Consider the following 18,584-nt stretch of genomic DNA (forward strand, 5'->3'; position numbering starts at 1 on the left):
GGTGAAGGTAGTGTGCATGTTTTTGATTGAACTGTTGGGCGTTACATAACTTGTACAGCCAGGCCCTTGGTGTGTTATATAGGCCCACTCATTTTTGTGCTTGAACTGTTAAGCTTTTCACAACCGGTACGCCTAGGCCCTTGGTGTGTATAGGGCCAACTACTGGGTGTGATATAGGGTGTAATTTGAACGTTTGGGAAAATTCAGATCTTGGTGAATAAGGTATAGCTTGTGTCTGCCCACAAAGGGCCTATAGTTGTCAGGTTGTTCCTTTTTCTCTGCACAAATTGTTGCTATTTTTGTCCCCGAGCTCATACTGACAGACTATTGTATCAGGCTCACTTAGCTCTGTGTACCACAGAGAGTATCTCCTCTCCTCTGGCTGTAGTCACTAGGAGGGGACTAAGATTTATTTTGACAAAATAATCATTTTTTCTGTTGATCATTACGCTTCTAGTTTCTTTTAGGTTTTCCACGTTATGCATTGTTGATGTTGTGGTGCTGTTAACACTTTTGCAAGTGTGCTTTATGTTTCAATGTTATGTCATGTTAGTAAGTTTAATACGTTAATGAAATAATAACTATTTTTCCCACAAATCAGAATTCTATTTGTCATTTTGCTGCTAAAAAATAAACTTGAACTGTTCTTAACTAATCAATGTACTTTGTTACAGGTTGTTACTATTTCATTGCATTATTCTTTGTCAATTGTCAAGTGCTTTTTTGCTGCATTGTTCTATAGAGCTTGTTACTAGTAGACTGTTGTTGGTACAGCCCCGTATACACAGATTCCCCACGATCAGAGTAGAATTCATTATTTAAAACCTTGAAATAGTCAAAAGTTTATACACTCCCTCACAAGTTTCCTAATCCATCATGGAGACACCTCCAAACCACATACTTGGAAACTAGAGAAAAACTGCTTTGAGTGGCATGCCCATACCAAGGCTAACTAACATCATAGAACACATGAGTACACACACACAGACAAGGTATGCAGGTCAGAAGCGGGCTGAACGAGAAGCCCTACTAGAACTATGAGCCATCTTTGAGGTAGTCCTGTCCTGCAAAACTATCCTCGAGCACGCACACAAGGCATTCGCACTTCCCCCACCATACATCAGCAAGGAAGTGCTCTCTTTGATGCCTGCCTTCCCAGCCGTCCCTGTGCTAGGTTACATTAGTCTACCAGTCGAGGGGACCGGTGGGCTTTCTACTGGTAGGCAAGCTACCAGACCCAGGGTACAGAGTCAACCAGACCAACCAGTCAAAGTGAAATCAGCCTCCTCCCAGTCAGGTGCAATCTTCGAATGGGAAGGGGGAGTCTAACTCCCCCTTCCCATTGGTCGTGGCCCATCAAACGCCAGCGGGATGAGGATCATATGCTCATATCCACCCTTCCAGATGCCCTGGAGTCAGACGGAGATTTATAGCAGTTCTGGAGGAGGATACCACCACTGGAGGGGAAGATAGGGGTCTCAGCCATCCAACTCCCGCTGAGGGTGAAGATATAGGGTATGCTCCCCAGGGTAAGCTCAGGCTGAAGAGGAAGCATCAGGGAGTGAGCTTGAGATCAAAATGCCAGATGAACAGCACGCACCACTTAGTGAAGAAGGCAGCCCAAGTGAGAGTTAGTAGAAAGGTGTGATCAAAGGTTAGAAAGAGAAAGAACCCTCGCCTGGCACGCCCAATGGGAAGAGAGAACCACATGCCCACTCCAGAGGAAGCCAGAGCTAGTCCATGGGCTCACCTTGAGGATTAACCTGGGGAAGAGTCAGAAGAGAGGCCCCTAGCAGAAACCCACATTCTACTCAGCTGTGGGCGTAACATGAGCTGACCAAGATATAAGAAATCAGGAGAGCCTAGCTGAAACACAATTATGACATAGGAGGGGCAGAATGGAACCCTTACGCATGCACGAGGAAAGCAATGACAAGGACATCTGCTGCTCCCCCAAACGCACTGATCAGGCAAACTGACCCTTAGCGAGATAGTGTCCAGAAAAGAAGGTGAGGCCTGTGCAAGACCATTTTGCCATCTATTGGCCAACTGGGCCAAAACAAAGTGCCAGTATGACAGACCTTGGCCAGAGGAGGGATCCTTCAAAACAAAGGACATGGCCGTCGTGGAAGACTGCATCAGGCATGGAGGGGGAGATACGTTATGAAATTATGCCTACATGCGGGAATGCCTGAGGAGATGGTAGAACCACGTCGAAGAGAAACTGACAGAACTTCTCCATGCCAAATTATTTCTGCTGCTACAGAAGAGTGTATCATGGACCATCTATATGCCATGTGCACAGATGGATAAAGAAGGGCTCAGGAACAAACTGCCCCCATTTATGTGTGGGGCAGGAAAGTGGATCTCATGTTTTGAGAAAAACACAGCAGGAATCAACGTAGCTACAGGTGACATCAAAAGTCTGCTCAGCAGCCACATCAGGGAGCAGACTGACACAATGTGTTCCCAATCCCGCATCCCCGCAGTGACGCTGATCAATACCGAGCATGCAGGGCAGCATTCAACTCACTTAGGCACCATATAAAGATGGGCCTGAAGGAGATTTTTGCCGACCATCCAAATGTAGGAGGATTGCTGGCAGAAAGCATGACACCTGGGGAACTGTGACTGACTTCCTAGACAGAATGAGGAAACAATGGGGACAGTAGACAGAACAGCTCTGGACTGACACGGGTCCCAGGTTGCATTCGCCTACAACATCCTTAAAAAGGGACTGTCCGCTGAGATGCAGACCTGCATTGATGGCATAGTAGGGCTAGACACCAACCTTGGGAAAGAAATATAGGCCCACATATTACATTATTACTGGACTAGCCAAAAGAAGACAGGAAGGTGCAGGCCCAGAGAGACACTGGCAAATTGGTCCAACAGTAGTTGAAAAAATAACAACCCTTGAGGATGCTGTGTTGGCCGCAACCGTACAAATGGCATCAGTATTTAAGGGAGCTCTGCCTCTGGATCCAGTGGATATCCACCCAGTCCTAGCAGGTGAGGTCAGGGAAGCTGGCTAAAGCCCACTTCATAGATTACCACTATTGTCAAAGAATGGGCCACATGACCAGCCGATGTGGCCTAAAAACATATCATGAGCAGAAAGGAATACTATCTGGACCACCCCCACCAAATATTCATCTCAAAAACAAACCCAGAGCAAAGAAAATGCATCATACAATCAGCCTCAAGGAAGCCAGGCTCCGGCCACACTGCCGCAACAGAAGCTGGGTGGTTGGCCGAGCACATGGAAACCACTGCAGGCAGGGAAACCCAGCCCGAGCAGCACTGGAGACACAGCCATGGCAGGGAGGGGTTACTGTCCGGAGAGGTAATACCTTTACAAAATTGTCCAATCCAAATATGCAGTAAATCCAAACCCCCAATATGACACATCCACTTCATACCCACTTTAGAAAACTCACTGCAATATTAAAGACTAGCGACACACCATTAGGAAAGAAAAAAACTCAATCATCTACTTGCGTTCAGGGAAAACTCAGGGCTGACATATGTTCTGTTGATCAGGTATCCATGCTAAATCCACCATTTTGGTTGCCTGCAGAGGCCTAGGCCCCACTCTGCTGCCAGCCAACCCAAGGACGGAGGGTTGGCTGGCCACACTCTGGGGGGGGCAGTCTGATGAGGGGGCAAGGCAGCCCCGACCAGTGCATACAAGCAGGCACCCAGGTCCCTTTGACAAAGTTACTAGGGGACACCCCAGATCAAAAGGACCCCATTCTTCAAAATTTTTAGGCCTCCAGCAAATGGAGGCCCCATTTTTAGTTCCAAAACGAGGCGACGATCTGCTGCCACTTGGCATGTTGAGATGACCCACAGAACTCCGTAGTCTATGAACAAATTTGGCACCAAGTCAATGGGGAAATTCATTTGGGGCATTCAGCTGTTTAAGTTTGTTACTCTCAGCATGACAAGCCCCAGCCGTGCACCTAACTCCCATCATATGCAGGACAGTCTGTCGCCTTCTCTCCCATAATGCTTCCAAACACATCCAAAGTCTGCTCATTGGATCATGCCCCTTCCAAAGCAGTGGGAGTAGCATTTCACCAGGTAGGAAGTCCCTGATTCCCGCCAAGGGTGGCATCCCCAATACATCCTGGATCCGAAGGGGGGGCCCCAGGATTGAGAGGGGTTCCATAGATTACCATCACAGCTCCCCCTCACAAGGTGCATGGGGATGCTTGCCACTGCATCCGGATTGTCGAATAAGATACAGAGGGCCTAATGAACTTCATCGAGGGAAGCAATAGAACCGATCCCAGTCATTGCCTCATCCAAATCATGGGGGCCACAGAACAGCTTCTCAACCCCTACTGGTATGCTGCATTACAAGCAGCCATACACGAGACCCCACGAAGGCACCCAATGACCTGCCGGAATAAGTCCAAAAGTAGCTAAAAAATCAAAGCTTCCAGAAAAAGGGCATAGTCAAAACACCCAACTCCATTAGGAAGAACATCATAACATGCCACGTGTAGAGAACAGAGGGGTATGCACGTGACAGCAGGAACATCGCAATTCACTTACCCTCAAATTGCATGCAGCCCATGCAGATGAACAGGACACCCCTTGCAATGGTAAAATTACACACACATCTGTTTAATGGAAGCAACCCATAGAGGAAACTACTCTACCCACCGAAGAAAGGAGAGGGGAACCAAACCACTGACAAAATAGCTCCAACTTAAACTGACCATTCCCTTAAAGCTCCACCACCTCTTTCCAGTACTGCACTAAAAAACTCTCCCCGAAAACTGTCAAAAAATATTTTTTTTACAAGCAACGCCCAGCTCTTATCCCACAGGTCAGCAATAAAGCCACATGTGCACTGTTGTCACAGTGGCCCACTGCCCCTTGAATCAAAACTTCAGAAAGAACGTCAAAGATACCAACTGCTTTAGAACATAGACTGTAAATTGACTTTCCGAACACTTTTTGAAGAAGAAAAGAGACTCTTTTTTTTGCACTACACCAAGACAAGACATCCCTGGGTGCACAGATGGTAAAAAGTACCCCTGAAGGCCATCCCAAAATCTACAAATCTTTCCCAAATGATGTACTTTTGTGTTCTTGTATGCTCTTTGTTTAGCATAGGTGCTCTTGCACCCCTCCAGAGTCAGAAATATGCCTAGTACCATGAGCCCTACTGCGTCATTCTCGAAACACATGCTTAGAGACCTCTCCCACCTCAATTAAACCTATGCTGAACCAAACGCTAGCATTCCTCATGCACTACACCGGGCGCTCCTACACAACACCTGGTCTCAGCACATGACCACGGTGGGCACTCAAACCACGAAGAGGTTGTGCTACATATATTCACTCGTCGTAGGCACAGACAGTCTTTACTTATCCCCCTTCACATGATAGCCCAGAGAAAGCAAAACTTCTCATCCACCTGTACCTATGCAGCATTAAGGCCAAGATTAAACCCATAAGAGTAGTACCCCAGAGAGCAGTGGTAAACATCACCGGGTATGAGACCGACCCCACGGCACTGTAGATTTTCCCGAACCTAGCGACATTCAAAGGGCACTAGACTCGATGTGCAGGAGAGTCATTATAAGGAGGGATACTGTTTGGCCCGCGGACTTCATGGAAAAGAGGATCCTGGTGGTAGCAAGACCACTGCACCAGTGCACAAATACGTCCTCTCCCGCTTCCATCAGTGGACCCAAGATATGGAATTCCAATGCAGAGCCCCTCACCTCACCTATGCTAGGGAAAATTAGTCCAATGGGAAGGGGTCAAATACCAGCATAGACACCCCGCACCAGCAAATATGGGATAACAAGGTTAATAGGTACACATGGTAGAAGGCGTAAGGGGCAGCCCCTAATTGTATGGAAACTTACACTGTATTCTTTGTGTTTCAGAGGAAAAGGAATCATATCACTTGGTTCCAATGAGAACTGTGAAATAATACTGCACATACTGGACTTGCAATGGGGCACCTCCACTTTGATGGATTTATATATGCCAGTGTGGCTAGCTAGCCCACGCCCAGCTTGTCCCCAGATGATGGGGCCTCTGAACCTTAGTATCCATACGCACCCCAACATTGGTCATCCCTGGTGAAGATCTGTCTGTGTTGTTCCAAGTTCTGCTACAGAAGAAAACAACTCTGTTGCAGAAGGCTCAAAGAAGAAGAACTGCTGAATATTTTGGCTGGGCTCAGTACACGGACATTCTGGAATAATTTAGACTGTTTTCTGAAACTCAAGTAAATGCAAGAGGGTCGATACCCTTCTTCACCATGCAAATGAAGGCGAAGGCCAGCTGGTTACAAATAATCGTGAGGTAAATGTTGAAGACGATCAACAACGCTAAATTAGACCAAAACGCCATCATGGAAGAACTGAGAACCATCCGCCTCATGCTGATGAAACATTGGCACGTGTAGGAATTGATGAACATGATGGAGATTAGTCCTTCCTGTTGCACTTTTATTCCTGGAAATGATCTAGAAAACTGAACTCTCACTCTTTCCATCCAAGCACTGTATCGTCTACAAGCTGACATGAAGAAGGAAGGAAGTGCCCCTGAGTAGGACTGGTTTCATAGTATTTTTTTTCTTGGAGCCCCCTTTGGGTGTTCAAACTACTGAGCTCGTTACTTACAGTTTTCATTTTTGTACTACTGTTGTGTGAATTCCTACAAATGGGTGTTTCCTGCTATAAAACCGCAACCCTCATATTAGGAAGTATGTAAATAGCTAGCAAAAGAAAAGCTGACACTAAAGCAACTCATACCATTTTGAATAATGTGAGTGTCATGACATACAAGGAAAATGATGTAGTTGACAGTTAAACTAGAGTGGCGAATGTTAATATTGGTGAATGCAATGTCAATGTACACCATGATATATGCATGCACAACAGTGGCAATACCAATAAATGCAATGGCGATGTACGCCCTAAACTATGCACGCATAGCAATGTCAATACCAGTAAAAGTAATGTCGATGTACGCTATGACAGCTGTACACATAATAATGAGAATGTCGGTAAATATGATATCAATGACCGCCATGTTCTATGTACATGCAATAACAAAATCACATTGTTGCTGTCACATTCACCTAAAATGACCTCCATATCAAACTCGAGTGAGAGATACATGGTCTGACAAGCCCTGTGATACCAAACCAGGCATACCGATTGATAGGTCACAGGTGGTGTTACACTCAGCCTGAAGACAAACGCGCAACCAGGGAAAACCCTGATCGATCCCACAGAAATTGGTCCCAATCAAACACATTTGGCCAAAGACTCACGTTCCAAAAATACCACAAAGTTAGATGCCACATGTACTGAGGATTACAGAGCCAATCAGGATAGGGCATGCACACAACAAGTAGTGATCATGTGTCCTGCATGCCTGACAACTGTCCCCATTATCAAATGGTTGTACTTATAATTTATGATTAGGCCCAGATCCACCTGCTCTCTAAGAATGTGAAATCATTTTATTGTACCTTGCGAACCGTATATATCATGGGTCAAAACGTCTGTACATTGGGACTGCCTTCAGACGCGACTCTGTTGATACTCTACCAGCCTCTGCGTTTATTTAAACCAACTTGTTCCTGTTTTGCCAAACGCCTCTTGTCTTTTCATTGTTTCAAGGTAAATTCATATCCAAACAACACTTTATTATGTATGGATCTAACTATGGCCCATCTGCAAGAATGGGTAGCGAATCCTGAATAAATCATGGTTCTTTAGATTCTGTATTTTTTTTTTTTAACAGTACCAGAAAATGTCCTTTGAGGTCCGCCATTCAACAAATTTAAATATGAGGACCTGAAATTTAGAGAAAGGTTTGGGTGGCACTATGTAAAGTGGCCCTGTGTGGGCCTGTCTTGATTATTCGTGTCAGAGGTAGACCAGCGGTGCCTGTGTTTCAGATGGTTGCCGGTCCTGACAAAACCCTTAAAGGAATTTATATGAGGTGCCTGGATTTCAGTAGGATGATCACTCTACATTTTTGCAAATAATCAATGTTCATGTTGTACTTTTCAGAAGCTAAATATGTTATTTTATGAAGTTGATTTTGATGTTATTTGAAACGTTCTCAAGGAGTACATTATGTTATATGTAGTCTGTAAAATTCATTTATTTTGGTTACATTTGTATTTTTTTATTTAAATCATTTGAGGGAAAAGGTCCCTCTTTATTTAATCTCTTTCAGTGAAACCTTAATTAAGAGTTATCATTTGCCTCTCGTTAAAGTTTGTAACAACAGCATGACATTTTATGTGGATGAGTTCACTTTAATGTTAGAAATCTTTATAGTCTTGTAAAATCTAAATATGGTGGCTCAATTTTAATGACATTATTAAAGGATGAAAACAAGGTCTGATTTGACATGAAAACAAGCGCTATATTAATTCGGCAAGTTCATGTCATCGTTGGTATTTTCCTATGCATCTTCCTAAGGGACATCTAACATTCCACCCATTTCTGTGGATTTAAAAAAAAAACATGGTCTGAAAAAAGAATGGTGCTTTTGTACCTTTTAGTACAATTACAGCGGTATGGGGTACATATACTGTAATTTAGCTAGGAGTGAGCACTGAGTAATTGCATCGCTATGGGAGACTATTCCATTACCCATGCATTCTTGCTTTGAGTCTTACAACTACTGAAAAGAGCATGTCACTTTGCAACCTCAAAGGAAAAGGAATATCATTCTTCTCTGAATTAAAGGATTTCTAATGGAAAAACCTTCTTTATATAACATGTTTCTCCAGTTGAAATTTATTGATAGTGTCTTTTTCATTTGACATGGTGAAAATTAGTCTGCTTTTCTTATCTGTCTTAATTACCCACACAGCATTGCACCTCTCAGCCAATTTTGCTTTCAGAAACCGCTTGTGTGGAGTTTCTCATTTTGATGCCATTTTAATAAACGAGAGACAAGGTGCGCCTATGAAGAGCTGATATGCTGTAATTATGCTAAAAGCTCAACATGAGAAGGCTTTCACTCCATGTAAAGGCCATTTGCCCTTTTCTCAATCTGAATAATTTACACAGATTGCTAGCTGTAGAAAAATGCTGGAATATTTAAAGCAATTTGTTTTTCGCATGTGAAACAGTACAATAAACACGAGGAGCTCAAGAATAGATGCCACAGAATGCAAACACACTGAGCATTAACATGGAAAGTATTTCTGGAATGTTTACCCCAATAAAATCGTTCGAGTAGATACACATCGTTTACGCATTATAGAATACATACCCTCATATCGTTCTGATATCTTAAAATCAAAGTAAAACTTTAGTGACATCACCATGCAATGACAACATAATTTCATTCAAATGTATGTTCCTCACTTTAACCACTTAGGGTAAGCAGATGTAAAGCCATTATTGTGAAGTGTAGTCAAATTGAAGGCTATGCTACAGTAGCAGGTGCATTTAAAAGAGGTTACAGACGCGATGGAGGATCTCATGACTGCTGACGTTTTCAATATATGACAATGGAACTCAAGAGGAGGAGGATTTTAGGTAGGTGGATAGCAGGGAGCTGATACCTGTGAATGGTTAGATTTGGTTTTCAGAGTGAGTGAGCAAAAGATGTTTAAAGGAAGATGATTGGCCACAATGCTCACATTATGGGTCCTGCGTGTCCCTTTTGACCCCCTTTGTAGCACCTTCGCTGTTGCTTTGATGAACAGTGGGAGTGAATGAGAAGGTGAGATAAACACCAAATCAAATTGCAGATGAGGTCACCATCCTTAGCTGAATGTGTTCTAGGTGGAAACAATGACTGTCTCATTAACGATATGCTCTCGCTCACTTTGAAATTCTCAATTTAAATCTTTGATCTTGAGTTTCAGTGAACCAACTCTAACTCTATATACGAGATCACTTACGGATCGCAACTATTAATATAAGTTTACATTTTATGTTTTATTTATTTTATTATAGTTTAAAAATGTTAGTGTAATTGTTTAATTAATTCCTGAATGTGAAACCTCTCATGCAGTTATATGTGAAGAGCATTAACGTGTGTCCTGTCATTTACAGAACATGTCACTGTAGATCCTAAATATTATAACCATTACTCAAGCAAGATGTCTTCATTGCAAATTTATCACATGCAGAAATTTAACAGATAGGTTCACATACATTTGTATATGTTCTTTGAACAGATCAACTCCAACATGGAGTCCAGATGCTAAAGGAGGATGGTTATGCATGGGAGCTAGCCAAACCATCATGTAAAAATGTCCTGTCTACAGAAATGTCAACCAAAAGACATCCTGGTCTTGAGGAGACAGGAGTCTCATTCACAGAGAGCTATGATGCCTTCTGGTGAAAGCCAGCGATCCTTGGATGCCACAAAGCTGATCCCCCTGCTTTTGACCTAGACCATCATCACCAGGACTTGGAACGTGAGGACCATGTACGAGACAGGCAAGACTGCCCATGTCACAGCAGGGATGAACAAAATACAACCTTGCCCTGCTTGCCATCCATGAGGCCAGATGGACACAGTCCGGACAGAAAAGACTGGCTCCATGAGGAATGCTGCTGTATTCTGGACACGAGGAAGAGAATACCACACATACTCAGGGAGTAGCATTGATGCTAAAGCCAGCAGCCCACAGAGCTCTGATTGGATGGGAAGCCCACCATTCCAGAATTACGACAGCAACCTACTGCACAAATAAAAAGAAACAGATCAACATGAATGTTATCCAGTGCTATACACCAACAAATGACAGCAAAGAAGAGGAAAAAGAACATTTTTACAATAGACTCCAGTCCATTCAGGAGAAATGCCTTGAGAGAGGCATCGGCATAGTGATGGGGGACTTCAGTGTCAAGATCGGCAGTGACAACACAGGATTAGAAGAAGCCCTGGGCAACCATTGCCTTGGCGATATGAACGAGAATGGTGAATGATTTGCAGAACTCTGTGCCCCTAACAGTCTGGGAATAGGCGGTACGATATTCTCACACAAATGACCATTCAACAGAGAATCAGATAGACCATGTGTTGGAAAGTGGTTTATTAGTAGTGATATGTAGTGACCAACCACTAGTCACAAGGCCACAAACACAATACATGGTTCAGTCAAGGTCTTAATAAATTATTACCTTGCTCAACACTTGGTAGCTGACAATGAGCAGGACGGTTTAACTTAGGAGACTGGTGTGTAAAGCAATTGAAAACACTACTACATGAAATAAGTAAGACACAATACACACAAAAAATCCAACATCAATTCATTAAAATAAGTTATATTTATATGATTAAATCGACACCATGAAGACAAATATCTAATATAGCGAACCGGGGATATGATTTTTTTAAAGAGTAAACACTTTCTAGTGCTTAAAAAACGATCTAGAGAGGTATCAAAAGGCACTCCCTGTTGGAAGCATCTTTTAGTGATTTGGAAAGAGAAAGATGATTAACAGTATCTATGCAGATCTCACTTTTATAAGCCGTTGAGCCCCCACCAAATCCTACTTGGGAGTTTTCGGACCTTCTCCAACATTTTGGTTCTGGGTGGTCAGGTCAGCGTTTGCTATGTTTGTGAAGTGGTCGCGTGTGTGCAGGTAGGGATAGGAAATATTCCAGTCAAAGAAAATGAGAATAAGGCACTGAGTGGGGCTGTCAATTACAAAAAGAACACACATGACTCAACTTTGTTGTTGAAAGACAAAATGAAGCTGATTTTAATGGCACCGTAGACCAGCTTTCCACCTTTCCACTGTTTCCGGAGCTCCTCGCCTCCTGCTGAAGCACAGAAGTCCAGATCTTCCTCCAACTGGTCCTTAGGCAGTGTAAGGGAACCAGCTTCCTTGGTCCAAGAGAGATTATATGGTCCTGCTCTCAACATTAGTCAGAGCCCTTACTCCATTAGGACATCAGGGGGCTTGTCCTCCCAGTTGTCCATGGCTGCTTCCGCAGTGCAATTTCAGTGTCCAAATCCAGCAACAAAAACTCTCCTTTGTGAAAGAGTTTTGAAATAGGAGTGATAAGTTCCAGAAGCCAGGTACCCATGGTCAATCCTAGGGTGCCACATCACCCTCCACCCACTGTACCAACCCTCCTGCACAGAATCCTAGATCAATTTAAGGTGGTGTCATCAAGTCACTGTTCTCTTGGGACCTCAGCTCTGCCCCTAGCTGAGATCATTTTCAGGATTTGTCCAAAAAATCTTCACAGGGGAGCCCCCCTCCTGTGTTTCTCCAGTTGTCTGGTCTGCCTCATTTTTGTTTAGTGGGCCTGGCCTGTCCTAGTCATGGTACAGTGTGACAGCCAATTAGCAGATGCAGATTTTCTTCTCCTCCACATCTTCATCAGGAGCTGAGTGAGGCACTGTTAATGAATCCTTTTGAGTGGGGGGGCACGTGTTCCCTCTGCTGGTGAACAGGGTAATTAACTTTGCCTAGCAGGGTTACAAAAGACCTACACTCTGATCCTGAGCAGAGCCAGAGAGATATGAAGATTCCGGGTGACCCGCCTGATGGACATGTAAGATATTGGGAACTGTGTATTCAAAATGGGTGCAAATGTTTCAAGCCAATGTCATACCTTATGGCACTTTGTATACATAAGGGGAGCGAAACAGTATTCTAAGGTATATTTCCCCCATGTCTATAATACATTGCCACTGCACCCAAACAATAAACCATACTAAGTCTACCTATGAATGCCCACTAATATAATAAGGCCTATCCCAGGTCAACATATAACCTTGCAGAGTCCCTCTGTGCCAGGCTACCTGAGCGCTGTTACCAGACTGTGCTCACTCGTGCAGCCTGCAAATTTGTGCACACACGTTTACACAGATCTTCACGTGTAACCAGACAAGAGTCCCTTACCATAGCCGTTGTTGCAGATGCCTTATCTCAAAAAGTGGACACTGGTGATAAATACATGCAGTCCATTTATGGTGTGATTACCATGGGTGAAACACAAGTAGCGAGACTTCCCCACACTAAATAGTCCACAACTGGGTAATACAAAATTCTGGGTGAACTAAATAGGTGGAACCAAGTTGCAATAGTGGCAGATCATGGATGTCATTTAAGGGTTGCCAGGGAGCGCAGCTTTGACCCCTGGCTTGCCCCCCTTTTGAACCCTGGCACTGGCTTTGCAACCCGTGGCCTCAGTGGTGGCAAAGGCAATGCCAAGAACAGAAGGTGCAGTTTAAAATATACTCTCCTGAATAAAAAAAGAATTGAAATAAAAAATACACATTTTAAACTAGATGTTGCTGATTATCATTGTTTCAAACACAAGGAAAAAGTTATGTGTTTAAATAAAAGTCTCACATTTTGATTTAGTGAGTGATAATACCTTAGACGCAATGCTAATACAAATGTATACAATGCTAAGGAATAATGTTCACATTCAATATACAATCTACATGAAGAAATACACATGGACAAAACCACTAGTGCTTTTTAAATCTTTTTTTCCTCTTGTACATTTTATGCCTCGGTATGCAATAGGCTAACCATTAAACTATGTCAGGTTGTGGTTATAAACATTTTTGTTGTTTGATGTTTTTGTGGTATAAGTATTCTCCTCTTCCGACAAACACAGAGGCATATTTACAACCGAATGTAGAAGGGTGGCATTAAGCAAACATTGCTAACGCTACACTTCTCCTTTCTGAAAACGCAGGGATGCGCTGTATTTGCAAGAATGTGGAACACCCCTGCATTTCCCCTAGCGCTGGCGCTGACTTCAGCTGCCTAGCGCCAATGCAGGCATCCTTGCACCATAGTGCAAGGGTGTCTGCGTAGGGGGAAATTATTGTTTATGTGCAGGAAGGTCTCTCTTCCTGCACATAAACCATCATTCATTGCATTTTGAAACTTCTATGTGTGCGGCTTAATGCAGCACACATAGAAGTTGCAAAACATCATTTATTTTAAATTATTGTTTATGTGCAGGAAGGGTCACCTTCCTGCACATAAACAATCAATGGCAATTAGCTGTTTCTATGTGTGCTGCACAAGGCAGCACCCATGGAAACAGCAAAAATGAGGAGAACTAAAGCATTTCTCCTTGTTTCGCCTATTTAAAACCAGATTTTCCCTGGTCCTAATTTTGGCACTGCCTCCTATTTATGCCACCCTTGTAAATAAGGGTCAGAGTCAAAATCAATGGGTGTTGTGGTGGAACACTCACCGCAACAAGCGGTGGCCGATACAGGTAAGACCAGTGGGATGATGGGCCTTGGGGGATGGATTTTGACAGGTGACGACAAGGGAAAATCAATTATTTATTACATTTTTCCTCACGGTCATCTGTTGAGTCCCCACCCCACCGCTCTTACCTGCACGGGCGGCGGCTGACCGCAAAATCCATTGCTCTCCCCTTTCACGCTAAGTACAGCATAAAAGAGTTCCTTATTTACAAGGCAGCTTTAAGTCACGTTAAGTGGCTTAACACTGCCTTGTAAATAAGGCAAAGCACCTATTGCCAACATAACATCACTAAAGGTGACGTTGTGTTTGCGGTTTGGGCTTGTAAATATGCCCATAATTTGTCATGCAATAAAAAAGTGAAATGTGTAATGTTCCTATCACACCATATTAAGAATGTGGATGGTAAATAAAATGGAATTCTGTGTTAGAATCTTTTGTTTTGTCATATATTTGTGTGCTAAAGAGGTTCTTAATTTCAGCAATGTCAGTTATTGTGATATAATCAGGACAAAGGTCATATGACATCACTATCTGGGAAGATTCCCTGTCAAAGATCATGTGATGTCATTTCCTGTAATGTCATTGTGTCAAAGGGTGGTTATGTGATCTAATTTCCGCTACCCCTAGCATTTTAGTGAATTGACACCCATGAGGGTATTTGAGACCTGGTTCAGCCGAATTTAATTCAGATTTGTTAATGTGTCAACATTTTTTAATAAAGAAGGAATGCTTGTCTTCTGTGTGGGCTAAGGAACCAGGGGGCATATTAACAATGTGGCGATAAAAAATGATCGCCGCTTTTGCGGCCGTTTTTGTCCGAAAAGCGGAGATAATTTTATTGCCTTATCAGCAAAGACACGCTATCGTGTGTTTTGCTGATTTTGCTCCCGTTTCCAGCACGCCTAACTTCGCATCGCTCATGAGATGCAAAGTAGGCGTGTCTGTGGAAACAACATGGGTAAATATCACGAAGGCAGCTTCGCGATATTTACAATGCGGGGAAGCAATTATTTTAATCGCGCTAAGTATGCCTTAACGCAGGAATTTAACGTCTGTTAAATTCCTGACTAAGGCATACCTAACATGGGAGGTGGATTCATGTTATACGACCACAGGGTCGTATCATCAAGCATATCGCCGTTTTACATGGAACATCGCTGGAAAACCAGCGATGTTCTATAGAAAAGGGCGCTATCGCTGGAATATACATCGCCATGGCACTAAGCGTTGTTAATACAACGCTAGCCTGGCGAAATATTCCAGCGATGGAAAAAAATGCGGTTTACAAGGTCAGCGATAATTATCGCTGCCTGTTGCAAATATGCCCCCAAATAAAACTAGAGAGGTGAGACTGATATCTCCTCAGAAGACACCTACAAATGCAACGCTTTCCAAACATGGCGAGGAGTTGGCGTAACGGCTAGGGCAGTCCTCCTCACATCTTTGAAACGGGTTCTAGTCTCGGTAGAGATGCGCAACATCCTGTGATTCTGGGCAAATCACTGAGGGGCATAGTATCAAGCACGGCTCTAAAATTATCGGCGCTTTAGCGGCAGAAAACTGCCACTAAAGCGGCGATAATGGGCTTGATAATATGCCCATGAGAATTCCCATAGAAGCCCATGTTGACACCAGAACCTGGGCTTCTATGGGAATTCTCAAGGTCATATTATCAAGCCCATTAGCGGCGATAATTTTAATGCTGGAGCTTGATAATATGCCCCTTAATCTCCCCTTGTCATCATGTAACACAACTGGTGCTCGTGTGAAGCGCTTTGATACCCGATACCTTCGGGTCAAGTTGGCGCTGTATAAAACTCCACAAAATGAAATGTCCTCACATTAAGAAAGCATTTTTTTTAAATTGATGATATTGATTTTATTAATCGATAATCAAAGCGATGTTTTAGACCTTTTTTTAATACACTGGGATTTTAATTAACACAATTCAAATTTTCAAGAATATTTTATACGATTAACTGCAAAAGCAACATTTCACTAGTTAGCATGTGAAAAGTAAGTACATTCCAGCAATCCTTCGCACTGGAAATTACGGAAAAGGTCAGTGGATAATTGCACTGACACAAGTGGGATCTGCATTATCTAAAGTCGGTGCATTATTTCAGGTTTTGAATAGAGCTATTGAGACACTGCTTTGTAAATAGAAGCCTTCCCCTAGGCCCTCATTTTTCTACCGAAGTGCTAGGAACTACATAGAGTGGCAGCAGCTATCTGTCACAGCTGCTACCTTCATGATGTTTGAACTAAGGGTGGGCGTAGTTCGTGAAGTGGCACTTCGCGAAGCTACGCAAAGTGAAGTTCGCACTACGCGAGCTACGCGTAGCACTTCGCGAACTGCGAAGTAACATGTTCGCACTGTGCAAGATGTTGTTTTCAATGATTGCACAGTGCGGACAAGCAACCGGCACTGTGCAATCATTGAAAATGGCATCTTGCACAGTGCGAGCTGTAGTTTTCTGCTGCTCGAGTAGATTTTTACTCGAGCTGCAGCTTTCTCAACGCGAACTGGTAGTTTCTCATCGCGAGCGGTCGCGAGCATACGCGACCCCTCGCAATGAGAAACCTGACCTTCTCGCGTTGGGAATCTCGCCGGGAGGTTTATTTTCCATGCTCGCGATCGCGAACAAGGAAAAAGTCTCGCCAGGATGTCATTTTGCTTGCTCGCGGTCGCCAACTTGACGTTGAGGACCGCGAGCAAGCAAAAAATGACCGCAGCACTACGCAACACTACGCTACGCGTGTTCGCACTGTGCTACGTGCAGTTCGCGTAGCGCGAAGTAGCGCGAACTTCGCAAACTACGCGAGCGTAGCGTAGTGCTTCGCCCAGGCCTAGTTTGAACCCACTGGTAGCGAAGTCAGGGTACGAGTTACCAAAGTGCAAATACGGGGTTTCTGGCTCTTACCTTTGGCTGTCCACAAATGACGTCCAGGTAGGCCCCTAAACAATTGATTTAATCGAGCCTAATACGTTTAAATAGGGCCACTATTGAAGTTTAAGCCATGTATTTCTCATCTCTCCTAAGTCATATAATGACGTGATTTTGCAACCCATCACAAAGAGAAAAATTTATAGCGGTGGACCATGCCAGTACTATTTTTTGGGCTGAAATAATCACTTTCTGCTATGATGAAGTGAGGTCAGACATTCACATCACATGCAGCAGTGGATTGACATTTTCTCAAATGAGAATCACTTTGGGTAACTACCAATTATTAGGATCAGATTTGAACTAGCAGCAGAAAGGTGAATAGCAATTTTTCAGGCTAGTATGTATTGACCTAGGGGTGAAAAGCAATCGCAGTCAACCCATTGAGCCCACATTACGTGTCTAAATCACAGATTGTGTGAGATGAAACCTTTAAATGTCTTCTGCTTATAATTTACAGACTTAGATTTAGCTGAGCATGCCTTTTAATTAAATCAATTTAAATAAAGTGGTGTAACTGTAGCAAGCGGAACAGGGATTTCATTTAGTACTACGAGAAGAACAAATTGTCATAAAAACTGAAGAAAGATTTCATTTACTATAACTTGCCTCAGGCTGAAGTGTGAAAGAGTTTTGTCATATGGTAAAATAAACAATGAGATTAAGCAAGTACTGTTGCTTTGCCAAACCCAAAAACAGAATTAAAAAAAATAATATGCCACAAGCAAAAACGTAATATGCTAAATTAATTTCAAATGTGAGGCACTGCTTATCGTCCATTTCCAGTACTACTCCTGGAAGTGCATCAAAGAGCAATTAAATGTTTGTTTCTAGCCTGACAATTCATTTTGCTGAGAGTGTTCCAATAAGTTTGTTCGAGCGAGTGCATTTTTGGAGAGTCCGCAAGTCTGTTTTCATGGCTTGAGGTAAAATGGAATTGTAAGTGTTATAATTGAAATTCAAAACGTGCCATATTCTGTGAGCACAAATGAGAAGAGAAGCACCCACTTAAGTGTGACGGTACAATAAATACATATTTAAATTAAAGCTCCGACAGTCACTCTGTTTGTGCAGTTGGCAGTGCTAGGCAAGTGCCGGGTTACGTCAAAAGGTACGACAAGTTCTAGTTCTTCTTTATAAATTTAAAAGTACACCATCAATGATATTGCAACTAACAAACATAGGGGCATATTATCAAGGACGGCGTTAAAAATTATCGCCGGTTTAAAGCGGCGATAATGGGCTTGAAGATATGCCCTTGAGAATTCCAATAGAAGTCCATGTTCTGGTGTGAACATGGGATTCTATTGGAATTCTCTGTGGCATATTATCAAGCCCATTATCGCCGCTTTAGTGGCAGTTTTCTGCCGCTAAACCGGCAATAACTTTAACACGGTCCTTGATAATATGCCCC

Source organism: Triturus cristatus, chromosome 9, assembly GCF_964204655.1.
Source record: "Triturus cristatus chromosome 9, aTriCri1.1, whole genome shotgun sequence".
NCBI classification, from domain to species: domain Eukaryota; kingdom Metazoa; phylum Chordata; class Amphibia; order Caudata; family Salamandridae; genus Triturus; species Triturus cristatus.